Source organism: Passer domesticus, chromosome 8, assembly GCF_036417665.1.
Source record: "Passer domesticus isolate bPasDom1 chromosome 8, bPasDom1.hap1, whole genome shotgun sequence".
Taxonomy (NCBI): domain Eukaryota; kingdom Metazoa; phylum Chordata; class Aves; order Passeriformes; family Passeridae; genus Passer; species Passer domesticus.
Window position 1 is genome coordinate 55263673 of NC_087481.1, and position 16358 is coordinate 55280030.

Sequence of the window (16358 nt, forward strand, 5' to 3'; positions counted from 1 at the left end):
ATCAAACGAGGGTTCAGAGCAGCATGAGAGCAGCTAAGCACACTCACCAGGTCTGATTTCTTCAGGAATAATTGCCCTTCCCCGAGGTGATGGTTAATGCTGCAGCAGCAGACTCAGGTACACACCCAGGCAGCAGCAGCAGCAAGTACAGGCAGAGGCTCCCTGCCCTGGCCAGGGTGCAGCACACACCATCACACCTCCCTGCTCCTCTGCAAGCCCTGCAATTAACGCAGCCCTAATGACAGGCAGCACTGCAAGCTGCTGCCAAGCTGGCAGCCACCACCACCCCAATGTCACACTTGCAGGTATCAGCAACTTCTACCACTGCTTGCTTGGGTTTTGGAACCATCCCCACGGAGAAACTGCAATAAAAAAGGGAAACTTTCCAGTGAAATGTGATCCCTGGCTCCCCATCCTGCCTCCCAGGGCTCCTGACGCACGGTCCTGCCCTGTCACATCCTCTCCATGCAAACAAGTGCCATGGGACACAGGCTGCAGGGCCAGGATGGACCCTGTTGATGCTGAGGAGGAAACCATGGTGTATTTATAGACTGGATGCTTTCACACACACACATGCTAATAAAAAAATGCTCTGCGGGGACCATTAATTACTTTAAGAAATGTATTTCCTCATTTGCAATCAGATAAAGGAACTGTCTTCATCATGATGTCAAGGTTAAGTTTAGACTCGAGCCGTGGCCACTGGGATTGACACAATCTCCTGAGCTTTATGAGCAGCCCACAAGAAACTCTAGTGCACAGAAACCCCCAAATTTTAGCAAATCCTGCTTTCTACATGGTTCAAAACACAGACCAAGCAGAAGCCTCACGTGATCTTTGCAGTGGCAGAGGTGGGAAGAGGTTTCCCTCAGAGCTGCTTTCTAAACAGTATCACACCTATGGAGTGTTTGGCTTGGAAAAAAATTAAGTGAAAAGATCCAACTCTCATCCACAGGCTTGAAAGATAAACTCTGGGGAACTAACATGCTCCTTGTGAGGCACAAGCACAGCCTCAGAGCTGCTCATGGGGGACAAAGAGCCCTTCCCTGCAGGGAGGTCTCACACATGAGTGTGTTAGCACAGCAGGCTCCAAGCAGGCTCACAGCCATGCCCTGCTCACCTGCTACTCTGAACTGCATGGAAAAGACCTCAAGATTCAGCAAACTGTCTGCCAGATGCTCTGCCACAGCTGGAGGGAGCACGAGCAGTGACCAGCACCACATCCCCATGCAAATGATGAAAAACTTCCCCACAGGAAGGGTCACCAGGCCTGGAGTCCCCATCCCTGGGGGACTGAAAAGCCCTGTGGATGTGGCACTTGGGGACATGGGTTAGTGGTGGGGAAACAGCTGGGCTCCATGATCTCAGAGGTGTTTTCCAACCCTACCAACTCCATGATTCCCCAGAAATATTCCTTGTGGAGACTGAGGACCAGCATCACACAGATTTCCTCTTGCTGTGGGATCACCACCCCTCTGCACAGAAAACATTCAACCCCTGTCCAGCTCAATAATCCATCTCCAGCCACACACACTGACATAAAACCTATTTACAGTGGAAAGGGCACAGGGAACGAGGAGCTGGAGCTGTGTTTTGCATACTGATACACCTCACAAGCAGAACAGTGAGAATTCTCTCAGAATATAAATCACCTGCCCCTGCTGAATTTTTAATGCTGAGCAAAGTGAAGAAGCCATGACCCAAGCAGGACCCCACTCCCCAGCCCTGCCCCAGCACCATTCCCTGTGCTGTGCTTGAAGAAAATGGCTGAGCAAGGAGCCACTGAGATTTCTGGGTTTATTCAGTGTGGGTTAGACCCACAAGTCTGAAGAACCAAAGCTAATCCTGTAGGATTATGCTCTTTTCTGACCCAGAAATGGGGTAACTGAGAGGTGTTTTAAAAACTTTTGTTCCATTTTCAGTCTCATGAGAAGGGTGAGACAATACAGATGTTATAACTCACACCATCACAATCAGAAGCTGTTTTCTAATTACAATACACTATAAATGTAATCCTACTACAAGTAAGTGTAAATCCTACCACAATACAATTTTTTTAGTTCTATTTCCCTAAAGTATCTAATCTTATTTACAATGCCATCCTTTGAAACTTGTTTTTAGTTCAATTTTTCTCTTGACAATGTCTGTCATATTCTATAGTATTTCTAAGTCAACATTTCTTATCTCAAAGTTTACATACAAATATACACTATGTAAAACTTCTGTCAAATTTTTAAAATTTTCTACAAATCCATTTTCCACATAATCCCTCTGGGCCAAACTCTGAGCATGATTCTAGGGCTTCACCACCATCCCACTCTCACCAGTGGAACAGAAATTCCCTCCACTATGCACACCTTGATTTCTCTGTGCAGTCAGACCAGGCACAGCACAGCTGGTCATCCCCTCCCAAACCCTACAGGAGGCTACAAAGAATTTGGGGAAAAAGCCAAAACTGGTGACTGCAATTGAAAATGGTGAGGTTTAAGGTTTTCTGCAAGCATAACAAGGCAATATTCACCCAAAATAAAAATCATGCCTCTCTGCCCATCCTTTCACTTCTTAGAAGTGATTTGGAGCTACAGTGAATCTCCTCATGGCACAGCCTGTCTCACCCTCAGGCTTTGGACAATGCCAAGGAGTACATTTTCAATTTCTTGATTTATTGTGTTGTGAATTTGGAAAAAATCCATTAAGTCTATCATTTGCATGTAGCTCAGTTTGGGTTTATTTCCTCACTCAGGCAATAATTTGTCTTCTGCAACAGGGTTGAGTAGGCTCAGATCTGGGCAGTTTGTTCCCCTTGCTTGAGTCTATGCCATTAGAGAATATTGAGTTTATTTATGGGGTAAAAACCTCCAATAAATGTGAAAGATGCCATTCAGGGCCCGAGAAGAAATCTTTACACTCTGGAAATGCCCCATGGACTAGTCCTGAGCAAGCAGGACCATGAGTCAGCCCACGTGACTTTCAGAGGATGACATTTCCATGGAGGATTGTCCCCTGGGACTCTGTCAGGAGCCAAGAGCTGGCCCAGGATGCCCAGCCCTGGGAGGAGAAAGGCTGCAGCCCTGCCCGTGCCACCCTGAGCCTGCAGTCAGCTCCTCCTGCTCCTCAGGCTGCTGGAAGCTCAAACACCATCCAGGACACCATGGCTCTCACACAGTGCTCCACTCCTGCCCAACTCCTGCCTGGCAAATCTCGTGCTGCCCCATGCTCCAGGTGCTCAGAGACTGCCAGCCAAAGACAAGGAACAAGGAAATGTCTTCCTCTGCCTCCTGCTTGCACCCAGACTGGACTTCTCCAGGGCTAACAAGGCAAGGACACACTTTCAGCAGTGATTAGCAAGTAAAGGACCTGCCTGCACAAAACACAGCAAAGGGGGGAGCAGTGTGTGAGGTGAGCACAGCTCCATAGGTCTGCACAGCTTCAGGAAACAATCACCTCAGTGCCTGTGAGCAACAGCTTCACCAGGGAGCACAGCTTCACCAGCACAGCCCAGAGCTCTCCTGTCCTGCCAGGGCAGGACAGCCAAGCTGGAAATCCATAGCCAGAAGGAGCTCCAGGTCTCCCATGACAGCACCCATCCCATGGGGCCACGTTAGGAACCAAAAATGCCACATGCAGCCTGAGATAACCCTCACCACCAGGAGCCACAGCCACACCAGGCTCCTGCCACAGCCACAAATGAATTACCAAGCAAATAAAACTCTATTATTTCAATCCCATCCCCTGCTCCACGTGCCTGGGCACTGCCTCAGCCTGACAGCAAAGTCACACAAGGCAGAGGGTCCCGCTGCACTCCAAGCCCCAAACCACTCATCCAAACACCCCCAAATCTCTAGGGAGAGGCAGAAGTCCAAGCTGAAGCCCAGATCTACGTGCTTGGGTTGAACCTCAACTGCAGGCAAGCACTCACAAGAAAGGGAATAAGGAATTAAGGAAGATTACACACCATCTACTTGGGTAAAAGGTTTATTGCCCCCGTGCTCTTAGGGACTAGGAGAGGCAGGGGAGTGAGTCCTGGACACACCAGCAGCAGGAGGACTGAAAGGACAGGGCAGGGGCAGAGGTGCTTTGTCTCAACATCTTTAGCTCGAAGGAAATGGTGCTGGCAGTGACTTTGCCTTTTCCTCCCTGGCAACTGAAAAGGAAAAGAAGAAAGCAAAATTAGACATCGCAAAACAGCGACCAGCAAGAGAGGAGGTGCAGGCACAGAGCTGTGGGGAGGGGCAGGACAGGGGGGAATGGCTTCAAACTGAAAGAGAGCAGGCTTGGATTAGATATTAACAAAAAACTCTTCCCTGTGAGGGTGGTGAGGGTCCAGCACAGGTTATCCAGGGAAGTTTTGGCTGCCCCATCCCTGCAAGTGTGGGCCATGCACACAGAGCCTACAGCTGATCCAGTCGCAGTGACCACAGAAATAACACATTTTCTTTGAGCAAACCTGTAATTGTTGCCTATTCCACTCATTAGGAGCCTGCTTCTACCTTGGAGTAGTATTTCCATGGAGGTATTGTCCCTGGAAGCGTTGTCCCTGGAGAAGAGCAGCTGAGGCAGCAGCAGCAGTCCAGCCTGCTGCTCCAACAAACCATCTCACCTTTCTGTGGGTTTCCCCTGCTGCCCCAGTTGTGAGATTTATTACAAGAATTTGCAGTGGTCTGTGAGACACTGTGAGTGTTGGCCACGCTCCTAAAAGCTGAGGAATTGCTGAATTGAGAATTGCTTTGGCTGCTTAATCTCAACAACTCGGGATGCTGAACAAGGCAGCACGGTCTGGGTTTACTTTTAATTACTGCTCAGAGCATGCTGCTCTAGTAAACAGACACAAAACACCAATTCTTGTTCCTTCCTTATATTCTTTTCCCAAATGCAGCCTGAGATGTCTGTGCTGGAGACAGCCCCACCACACTGCTTTTACTGACACTTCCCAGCACAAACAACTTCAAGCAGCACACGAAGCCCTCAGAGTACCTGTCCCTATGAAACAGCCTCCATCTGCTTCCAGACACGTAATAATGCTCTCAGGGTTAGAATCACTGAATGGTTTGGCTTGGAAGGGACCTTAAATCTCATCTCATTCCAAACCCTTGCCATGGTAGGGATGCCTTCCATGTGTCCAGGCTGCTCCAAGCCCTGTCCAGCCTGGCCTTGGGCACTGCCAGGGATCCAGGGGCAGCCACAGCTGCTCTGTCACCCTGTGCCAGGGCCTCCTCACCCTCAGTTAGGAGAATTCTCAGCCAGCCCAGGCTTCCTTGCTGGCTCCAGAGCTCTCAGGGTCCCTGTGAGAAGCAAATCCTGGAGATGCAAAGCAAGTTCAGCACTGACTGTAATGCTGCTGCTCATCAGTGACACTAAAATCCCACCCAGATGAAGCAGGAGCAGGACCTGGGACATCTCCCTGATGTCACAGCCAATTTGGATGCTGCTGTGAGTCAGATTTCTCCCTTCTGCAAGGTTGAAGTGGCGAACAGGTAGAGGCTGACAGCCCTTATGGACATGCCTGGATGTAAAGCAGGAAAATCCTGGATGTATGGATCAACTGCCAGACTCCACGTTATCTTCACCAGATCCCCTTTATGGATAAATACCTTGTGTGAAGCCCAGCAAAATGATCACTGGGAACCTTCCAAAAATTTACATTTTCTCTCTGAACTCAGCAGGCAGTATTAAAACAATTTCAGATGCTTTCAGTGGATGGTGTCTGTGCCCACACAGGGTGACACACGTGCCTGCTGTCACCTGCACTCCCCACACTGTTTGCATTAGACCAAAGTACTCTGGCACTCAGGCAGGCTCTGGGGGTTCATTCCTCAGCTCAGAAATGGCTTTCAAAGAGCTCCTGGGCTGCTGAAAGACAAACCTGGAGCCTTCATTAATCCTCCTAGCGACCAAAGGCACTTTTCCCTGCTGTTTGTCCACCCGCTGCCACCAACACCGGCCAGGGGAAGGCCCAGGGCAGGGAGGGCAGGAGCCCTCCAGGGCCAGGAAACCTTTGCCCACACTGCCACTTCCATGTCCCCATAAATTTCCGAGCCCTGCATCTTCCATAAATCTCTTTAAGGCACGAGGAGCCAAACATCTGTGGGTTGTGTGGATGAGGGGGAATTTGGCAGACTGAAGAGCAAACTCGCCTCGCCCCGCAGCCTCCCTTGTTTTCCTCGGGTTCATTAAATACACAACAATCTGTTACCAGAAGATGGTTCCTACGTGCAGGGGCTGCCAAGGAGCCGGGTTTGATGGCTCTGGTGGAGATGGGAATGTGTGATGAGCACAGGGGGGGCTCTTGTTGGTGCAGCAGGGCAAGGAGAGGACGGGCTGCACCCACCCTGCCTCCCCCAGCGATCACCCAACACGTGGCAAAGGTTATCTCTGATGTCAGAGCCATCCTGCAGGTGATTTTGGGAAGCTTCAAGGGGAACAGAGCAGGAGGAGATGCCAGCCAAGGAGCATCATCCCAGCTGGGATGACTGTGCCACATCCCCCTGGAGGAACCAGGCTCTGCCAGGGTTATTCACGCCCGTGAGCAGAGCTCTGGGCATGGAGCATCCTGATCCTGAGGAAACTGGGGGTTCCCACTGCTGCTGGGCAGCACGAGGCCCAGGCATGCAGGGAAGGCACTGCCAACACCCAGCCACAGGCAGACTGAGCTGCTGCTGGGATGGGGAACAGCACTGGAGGCTTTGCCTTCCCTCAAAGGAAGTCTCTTGCTACGAGGGAGAAGTCAAAGCAAACACCCACTCACGGTGTTTACCCGCCCAAATCAAAGCCAAAGCAGCACTGAAACGTGCCCGACAGCGTTTCCACACAGTCATTCATGGAGAGCTTGGACTTGGCTTTTAGCTGGTGTTTTTAATATCCAGGGAGACGCTGGCGAGGCTGGAATAATACGGAATCTGTTGCTGTAACACGCTCGGGACTCCTGAGAGGTGTCAGCAGCACGTAGAGCCCAAACCTTCTGCAGGTCTGGCTCCTTCAGGGGTCCCTGAGGGCCAGCAGTGAGATGCTTCCCACAGGGAACAGCTCCTGCAAGCCCCAGGTACCACTGCCCCAAAGCAAGGTACCCACCAGGGCACTGCCCAGCCAGAGAAGTAATGCCCACAGAGGACAATTTTCCCAAAATTGGAATGCTTTGTCCCCAGAGATGCCCCTGATTCCCATGGAGCAGGGCAGGATGAGATCCACTATAGCTTAGCAGCCATAAAACCCCAGATTTTGCTGCCCATTTAGGAGGTGAGGAAAATTTAAAAAAAAAAAAAAGTAAGTGGAAATGCAAACAGCCCCTGGTTTTATTTGGGCTGGCAGGAACACAGTTCTGTCCTTCACTCCTCGAGCTCAGTTATGACAGTGTGAATAGGCAGTAATAAAGGGGGAAAAGAAATTAAAAATCTGCATTTTCCACCCCATAGATCTCCATCTCTGGGTAGTCTCCAAGTACCCCTCTTTCTCTTATGCCAAGGATGAAAATCAGGAGAGAAACAGATTCCCTTGTGCCACAGAAAGGGGAAGCCCACAGGACAGATGGGTTGGCCCCAGCACCAGCATGGTGTGAACCACAAAGCCCACTCCTGAAACAGCATCCCGAGGAGAACTGACCTAAATGCTGCATCCCATCCCTGCTCCAAAGCTGCCAGCAAGGGAACCACGCCAGGTATTTTGTCAGTGCACAAACATGAATGATTGCCCAGGACAAATAGGGCAGCAAAAACGTCCACCTTCATCACATGGAAAAAACATGTATCAACTTGCAACCCTAATGAGAGAAGGAACTAATGAATCCTGGAATTTGTAAATCATTATGAAGTCCCTAAAATAAGGCCAGCACCTTAAATGAATGAGACTGCTAGTTGAACAGTAGGTTCTGGTAGAAAACAAGATAGAGGGGATTTTATAGATATTAAGGACAATAAGAAGTCACACTGACAACAACAGAAAGAATGGTGGAATCATTAGTCAGGACACAGAAAAGGAAGAAATAGACAATATAAACATTACTGTCCTGAGCAGAAAGGAAAACAACACAGCCACATTTGTCAGGAGTAACCTGGGATGATATTAAACAGCAGGCACTAAATATAGATCTTCCTTAAACAACAGCTCCAAATAAATTTACACCTTCAATTTTACAAGATCATGCCAAAAATCTTCTGAGCCATCACCACTGGTGGTCCCTGAGGACAGGCACAAGGCAGCCTGGTAAATGTGGAGGGTGAGACCTCGAGCCCAGCAAGGCTCTGGTTTCAGTGCGAGCTCAGCGAGTCAGGAACCACAATTACAACACCAAGGGAAGAGCTCTCCCCTCACCTGAAGCTTTTGTGCAGGTGAAAGGGAGCACTGGCATAAAACACCTCATTAAAGTGCACAGAAGTGGATGACAGCAGCTGATAACCCTTTACTGGCACATCTCAAACAGACCTGCAGGTAACTGGTGGCACTGGCTGCGACAGAAACTACACTGCCACCCCATGCCATGCAACATTTCTGGAAGCAATTGGGAAGGAAACAGGAAAACCAGGGCTCTGTAAGTGACTGAGACCAGCAAAGTGCTAAATACAGAGAGCAGCGTGGTGATACAGAACAGAGAGAAGCAGCCAGCACACTTGGTTACAAGCTAAACAATTAAATTGCTTAAAAGCCACTCACCTCAAAGGCAGGGGCACGAGCCCAGGCTCCTGCATGGTGCAGTAGGTCACCCAGGCAGGCAGGGATGTGTCCACAGGCTGGATAAATGTGGGGTCTCCAGGATGGTACAGCCTCTGTGCTCTGCACTCCACGCCCTCTGTGGGAACCTGGAGCCTCTCCCCACCTCTACCCAAGGTCTGGAGGGGATTCCAGGAGTAACTGGGGGGCCTCAAGACACAGGCACAGCACAAGACAGGGGGAATGTGGAGTGGAAACTGCTGAGGATGGCCTGGCTGCCCCAGAGAGGGCAGGAGAAGCTGAGCAGGTCCCTCGGAGGGAGCAGAGCAGCTGTGGGACACCTCCCAGCACGGCAGAAGATGGAGCTATGCAGATCCAGACAAGGGCAAAGTGCAACTTTTTCCTGAACAACACAGACAATAGTCACTGAAATAAACTACAGCATCACCAATGACTGCAGCTCTCAGCCAGGGCCACAGCTTTACCTCTGCACTGGGGCCTTTCTGAAAGACACTGGATCATGGAATCATTAGGTTGGAAATTAAGATCACTGAGCCCATGCCCTAGCAAGAATTTACTCAGCAAATTACTAAAAGTGGTGATCCACAGAGCAGTCCCAGAAGCAGGGCTGTCCTGGCTCGCTGCCCCACACCCCGAGTGAGCTGTTGTCCCCCTGGCCAGCAGCCCCCATGGCCCAGGGCGGGATGAGCAGGGGTCAGGAGGGTGGGCTGACAAAGCAGCTCCTCCACAGGCTGGCCTGGCTTTGTCCAGCCCCTCTTGAAGCTGCCACCTTGCTGGTGTGTCATGGGGTTCACAAGACAGGCACAGGGACAGCACGAGCCACCACACTGCAGGGCTGGAACTTTTTGTTTAAATTAAGTTTCAAATACGTAGATCTGAAACCTCCACGGGAAAAGTAATTTCTACCAACAGCACAAACCATGCACAGCCGAAAATGTGGCTGAGAGTTTCCAAATGAAACATTTACATTTTGGCAGTGTACATCTTCATTCACGACGCTTTCACTCTGAGATGTACCATCCATTGCACTGCATTTCATTTACAGCACAACTGACAGTCCAATAATCACAGAATGGCCTGGACTGGAAGGGACCTTAAAGAGCATCTCATTGTAACCCCCTGCCATGGCCAGGGACAAATCCCACCACACCAGGCTGCTCCAAGCCCTGTCCAACCTAGCCTTGGACACTTCCAGAGATCCAGGGGCAGCCACAGCTTTTCTAGGCTTAACAGTTTTTCTGAGTTAACAGAGAGTCTACAAACCCAAAAATGGATACTTCTAATGCTTTCTGTATCTTTATAATTATAATGGCTCTTCAGCTCTGGCACACAATTGTAGCTTTTGGCACCTAGTTCATAATATCAAAACTTGTCCTTTCAAAAATATTATACAATATTCATTTGTCCCAGCTGGGACAAAAAAACCCCAAAGCACTTGGTAACTGGGATAATAATATATACACTTGAAGTAATTTCATAGCATTGACAACTATTGCCCAGCACACCAGAAGGCTGTTCTCAGTAAGGTTAAGGCAGTCACAGAAACACAAAAATCACAGTTATTGTGACTTTCCCACACCACTTGAAAGGAGAAATGACCAGCTCCACCTGGCCTAACTGTGCTGCCAGGCTGTCCTAACCAGAGAAGACCAGTTGTCTGCATTAACTCTTTTTCCTTATAATTAACATGTCCCATTGGTGCAGAACAGTGATGATGGCACTTGCACAGCTGGGGCAGAGGAGCTCGGAGGCTTGTCTGGGGTCACTGCAAGAGCTGCTATAGGGTAAAGGACAAAAACGATACCTTAAAGGCAAGCTGGTAACACACTTCAACTCATCCTCTTGGTTTTAGGAGCAGGATGAGGGGTGAGTCTCTTGACCCCCTGGCCCAGACCAGTCACTGAGACCAAAGCCAGTCCCTGATGTCCCTGGGCAGCCACGTCCTTCTGCCCCACCACCTCCCGAGCCCTCCTTCTCCTCAGCCACCCAAAGAACCCCTGGTCCTCCCTTCCAGGAGCTGGTTTGGAGCAGAGAGAGGGAGAGCAGGTTTTCCAGCTGCTGGATCAGAGCTTGCCAGATCCCATTTTTTACAAACCCTAGGAGACATGAGGATTTGCAAGCACAGAACGGCCGCGAAGTCAAACTCCTCTCTCACCACGGCCCCGTACCTACCGCACAGCCAGCCCCGGGCCCTGGCTGCTGACAGCAAAAGCTATGGCCAGCAGCCACAAAAACAGGGAATGATGTAGCCCAAGGGATGCTTCAAATGGACTACAGAGGAGTGACACCAATGATGCTGCTATATTTAATCCTCTAAAAGCAAAAACCATGACCAAGTCTCCCTTGGGTACACTTTTAAGGGGGAGGTACAGAAACTCAACGCACCAGAACGGATTTTTTGCACTCACTCAACCAGTTCTTAAAATATTACTCAAATGAAGTGATTACTGAGCCAAAGTGGCCTGGTACTTCCCACCCATCCATGCAGGGACCCACAGCAAGCAGTGCTGGGAGCAGCCACGCTTCACTCAGGGTTTGGTGCTGCTCCTCCAGGTCAGCCTAATGCAGTTTACTCCTCCCTGCGTTGCAAAGAAACTTCTAACACACCAAATCTTATTTATCTTACACAGCATATGTCATATCACACATATCCAACACCACAGGCTGCAAAACTCATGGATAAACCACCTGAAGCCAGGAGAAATTCTGGCTGGAAATTACCTGCACCACCACACTTCTTAATTTTCAATCTCCACCTCACCTCTGGATGACTAAAGACCCACACATCCACAGCCTGTGCTGAGATGCACCATCCCAGCGAGGCTCTTTCTTGGGAATTTTTGTCTCCCTAAAGGCAGCCAACTCAGAAAAGTTTGGAAAAACAAAGCAGCCCATGGATCTGCTCCCTCCAGCTCCCTGTAGCAGAGCCACGTTCTGCATTGCTGCTCTGCAGAAAGAGCTGGGCCATGGGCAGCCAGGCTGCAACTGCAGGCACACAGTGTGACCTTGGAGAAATCCTTTTTCACAACTACAACACGGCCCCTGCTCGTGGGGAGACCTGTGGGCAGGACCAGAGCTCCAGGGCTCGGGTCTGCCCGTGTCCTGACCGCTTCCAAGGAATGCACAGAAGGTGTCATCCCTGCAGAAAGTGGTGGCACTCATCCCACGACACGCTGGGGATCAGGGACAGAGCTTCCCTGGGGGGAGCAGCCCACAGGCTTCATGACTGGGCAGGCTGGCAGGCACAGAGGAGTAGCAGGGTGGAAAATTCCCTCCTCTTTGCTTGATGGGTTTATATTTAGCTCTCTGAGGAGCAGGCTGTTGTTTTGGTGATAGTTTTGCCCAGCCCTGCAGGGACCCCTGCAATGGGAGCTGTGGTTCCCACCACACGTGAGACCCATGGCACTCACAGCCCTCTGCTGCTCAGCAGACCTGCTTTCTTTTTTTTTTTTAGTTCTGTTTCCCCGAGTCAGCAGGCTTGCTTCCTCTTCCTCCTCCTCCCGTTTTGGGAGAGAAAGGAGCAGAAAACGTCAGCCAAGAAGAGAGCTTGCATGAGGAGCTGCAGAGGAGCAACATCCCAGCTCCTCTGCTGCCCTGGTGCCCCATGGCCACGGGAATAAAACTTGTCTTTCTGAAGGTGTTTTCACTCTAGGAGAGAGTTTTGTGAGTGCAGATCTGACACAAAGGCTCTGCCTGCCCTGTCCCTCCCCTGGGATGTGGGAAGGAGACTCGACCCAGCTCTCCAAACAGCTATGAGCATCTCTGGCACCTCGCCCTGTCCCAGCCCGCTGGTCCAAAGTCTGCCCTGCCACAGATTAATGTTCATTAGGACTATTTCCCAGCAACATCAATTGACAAACCACGTGACACGGGAGGGGGAAGGGAACAAAACCAAAATCACCCTCTCAGCTTGGGGTGTCCTCTTTTCCATCTGAGATTTTGCAAGGCAAGTGCAAACCACCCCCATCCTGGCAAATTAAAGAAAAATTCTATGCAATATTATAAGAAAGAAAGAAAAAAGGAGGAAGAGTCTCAAACCAGACAGCTGCCATTTGAGAAATCAGAAATCAACCAGCAATAATAAATAAACAAGTGGGATAAAGCTCAGTGCCCACCCCACCCATCAGGACACAGCCCATGGTGTCAGTTCTGCACACAAATACAGGTGTTTTGGCAAAAAGTTGTGTATCTTGTTCTGCCTATACTTTTGCTGAGAGTGAAGCAAGCCTTTGCTACTATTAGAAAAAAAAAATTGCATATAATTAACCAATGCAGATTTGGGGATTTTTATTGGTATATGTTTGCCTATTTGCATGTGTGCATATTTATACACATGTATTTATTTATGCAGGTATCCATAGCTGAAAATTAACCTACACTGGAGCTGGCTCTGTCCCACAGTCTGCTTGATCTCCATACACAAAAATCTGGATCTCACTCGCACAGATCAATTATCCACTGAGCTGATTTGCACAGATTTCCTATGCAAAGTTTTGCATTTACAGCAAAAGGCCATCTGCTTTCTATAACCGCTGTGGTTCCTGGACACCTCGGCCCTGTGCGGAGCTGGAAGTCACAGAAATTTCCCTCCCTGCTCTGGGCTGAAGCTGGGAGTGAGAAAGTCTGGAGCCAGGGGTTCAGCAGCGTGGCCGTGCTCCACGTGGCTGGGCTTGGCACCGTGTCCTTCCCTCTCTGAAGGGGAGAGAAGGAAGCAATTCCACGGCAGGTTGTTTTGGCTGGGGTTTTTCCCCCTGCTTCTGGAAGCAAGGAGGCTGAGTGCTTCTCCCGATAAAGTGCCTCCAGTCCTAATCCTGCCCCCCTGAGCAGGGCTGTCCAGAGCTGGGTGTGACACACCCACTGCCACAAGCATCCTCAGGCTCCACAGGACTCTCAAAAATGAAGAAATAAATCAAAAGCTCACTTCAAACCTGCACCGAGCCACAAGAGGCACAGACAGAGCAAACCACTCTGAAATTCAGGTTTTTTACTATCACTCTAATTAATCTGTTTCATGACCCACCCCAAATATTTTCTCTAGAAACATTATCTACACTGTTTTGGGGTTTCTCTATTTCTTTTTCCAGCCCTCAGCCAAGCCCTGGTAAATATTTCTGCCCACGATAGGGGCAGGCCAAGGGAATCTGTGCTTTGTGATGGCAGCAGCACCTCCTGTGCTTGGAAATACCCAACACTGGGCAGAGATGCTCACAGCCCTCAGTGTTTTTAGTGGATTATCGCAAAACACTGCTACCTCTGCAATTTGCAAGTAGTTTTTAATCTGTCAAAACAGACTTTTAGCATTGCTTGAGGATTCAAAAGGAAAATATGCACATCTGGTTTCAATCGCCAACTGAAGTTTTGTCTATCAGCCTATTTCATAACAAATTACGCTCACTTTTCACTCCAGAGGATTTTCTAAGGAGGGGATGAGCTGCCAAGGTACACCAGCGTCTGTGGAGACCGCACGGCACCGAGAGGCAGCGGCACAGCTCAGTGACAGGCACCGCGCTGTTACAAACTCTCCCTGCGTCCAGAAAATTAAAATTATTGAGGAAAAGCCCCTCGCCCGTGAAATCTCCGCGTACAGCTGTAGGTGAAACCTTCGCGTACCTTAGAACCCGATCAACCTGACGTCAGTGAATGGAGAAACAAGACTTGCAGGCTTTCTAGGACAACCCCCCTGCCAGGGCACTTGGCACAGCGAGGCGCTGCCGTGTCCCACCGCAGCAGCGTCGGAGGCTGGAGAACCCCGGGGACCGGCCTGTCCCCCTGTCCTGCTGCCCACCCCACACGTGCCAGGAGTGAGATGCGAGGTGGGGAGTGCGCGCTGGCCCCGGGTGAGCCGGAGAGCATCTCTGCCGGGATGCTGAGGCACGGCTCCCGTGAGACCCCGAGCCCGGGCAGCGCTGCGCCGAGCCCGGCGGCACCCGCGGCTCAGCCCCGCTGGAGCAGCACTCCCGGCCCGGAGAAAGGAAAGCACGTGTTGATCCTTTCGCAGGAAATAATTCCAGCGGCAGAGGCAGAGGACTCGGGGCGGGTGCGGAGCGCTCGCCAAACTCCGGAGAGCCGCGCATCCCCGCACGCCGGGCTCAGCATCCCGCACCCCCCGCCGCTCCGGGCACGCACCCCACCGCCCCAGCTCCCTCCGGCCGCCCGGGCGGCTCCTCCGCGGTGCCCCCCGCTCACCGCGGGCCGGGCTGAGACCCGGCGGCACAAAGGCGGACACCCGCAGCCCGCTCGGCGGGGATGCGGCACCACCCTCCTACCCCATCCCCGCCGAGCCGCCCCGTCCCCGGGCAGGGCGCACCGCCGCCCTTTGTCCGCCCGCCCCCCGGCACCCCCCGGGGCTGCGGGGCCCCGCTGCGCTCCGAGCATCGCTTACCGAGCGCTGCCCGCGCTGGCGGCGGAGCGGCCCGGCCGGGCCGGCTGTGCGCGCCGCTCCGACCGCGCTCCGCTGCCGCCGCCGCCGCCGTGCTGCGGGCGGGGCGGGCGGAGGGAGGGAGCGAGGAGGAGGAGGAGGAGGAGGAGGAGGAGGAGGAGGAGAAGGAGGAGGAGGAGGAGGAGGAAATGTGCTTGTCACTTCCTGAGCGGAGCCAGCGCCGGCAGAGCCCGGCCCGCACCTGCGGAGCGCCCGCCCCGGGGAGCCGCGCACCGGAGCGCTCGCTGCCGGGGGAGGCGGGGGAGACCCGCGGCTGCTGCCCCGAGTGGGCATCCCCGGGGTTCGACATCGCCAGAAAGGGCGTGTGGGATGGGGGGGAAAGTCCGAAAATAATAAAAAAGGGGGATTCGGGCAGCGGCGAGGCGCTGCCCGGGGGAGCCGCGGGCTGGAGCCGGCAGCGCCGCACACGGCCCCGCAGCCCGGGATGCTGCGGGCGCGGCTCGCCTGGGGCTCCGCCGCCCGTTCGGAGGCCGAGAGTGACTCCTGGTGGCACGGCCGGCCCGGGGAGGAGCAGCAGAACCGCACTCCCCAGCAGCTCGTTGAAGGGTCCCCGCCAGAAGTAGCGCTGAAGTTTTGGCATATCCCATATGGACACCACGCGCCCCTGCACGCAGCAGAGAATAAAAACCCCGCTCCTTAATTTTTCTCAGTTTTTCATAGAATCAATGACTGGTTTGGGTTGGAAAAGACCTTCGACAATCGTGTAGTTCCACATCCCTGTCATGGGGCAGGGATGCCTTCCACTATCCCAGGCTGCTCCAAGCCCCATCCAACCTCACCTTGGGCACTGCCAGGGATCCAGGGGCAGCCACAGCTTCTCTGGGCACCCTGTGCCAGGGCCTGCCCACCCTCACAGGGAACAATTCCTTCCCAATATCCCATGCAACGCTGCCCTCTGTCAGTTTGAAGCTGCTCCCCTTGTCCTGTCCATCCAGTCCCTTGTCCCAGGTCCCTCTCCAGTTCCCTTGAAGCCTGTTTAGGAAGGGGCCGTGAGTCCCCTGCAGTACTGAGAGGTACATCTGCTCGGCTTCACGTGGGAATGGCCTTCAGCAGCACTGAGCTCTCGGTGACATTTTCCATGCAGCCAGGCTGCAGCAGGCACAGCGTGCGGGCTCCTCCCGAGAGCGAGCGTAACGAGCGAACAAGGAAACTACATGACAGCTAAAAGGAAGATTTAGGGCTCATTACAAAACAGAGCCCAAACATTAATCTTAAACATATGTGAGCAGACAACACAGATGCCATCAGGAATGAATCT

The 16358-nt window shown here is 52.1% G+C and overlaps 1 protein-coding gene across 3 annotated transcripts in view; it reads right to left on the reverse strand.

Annotated features, from left to right (window-relative positions):
* The window catches only part of FAM53B (family with sequence similarity 53 member B), a 45305-nt gene extending 30143 nt beyond the window's left edge, over positions 1–15162 (reverse strand). Inside the window, exons 1-2 of one of the 3 annotated variants that reach the window (XM_064431547.1) lie at positions 15044–15143; positions 3956–4144 (exon numbers count right to left, since the gene is read on the reverse strand). The gene's annotated coding sequence lies outside the window, so the exon portion shown is untranslated. Of the gene's footprint in view, positions 1–3955; positions 4145–8643; positions 11646–15043 lie in introns of those variants that run through there. The other 2 variants (XM_064431548.1, XM_064431546.1) reach the window with 2 other exon arrangements.
* Positions 15163–16358: the final 1196 nt, after the last annotated feature.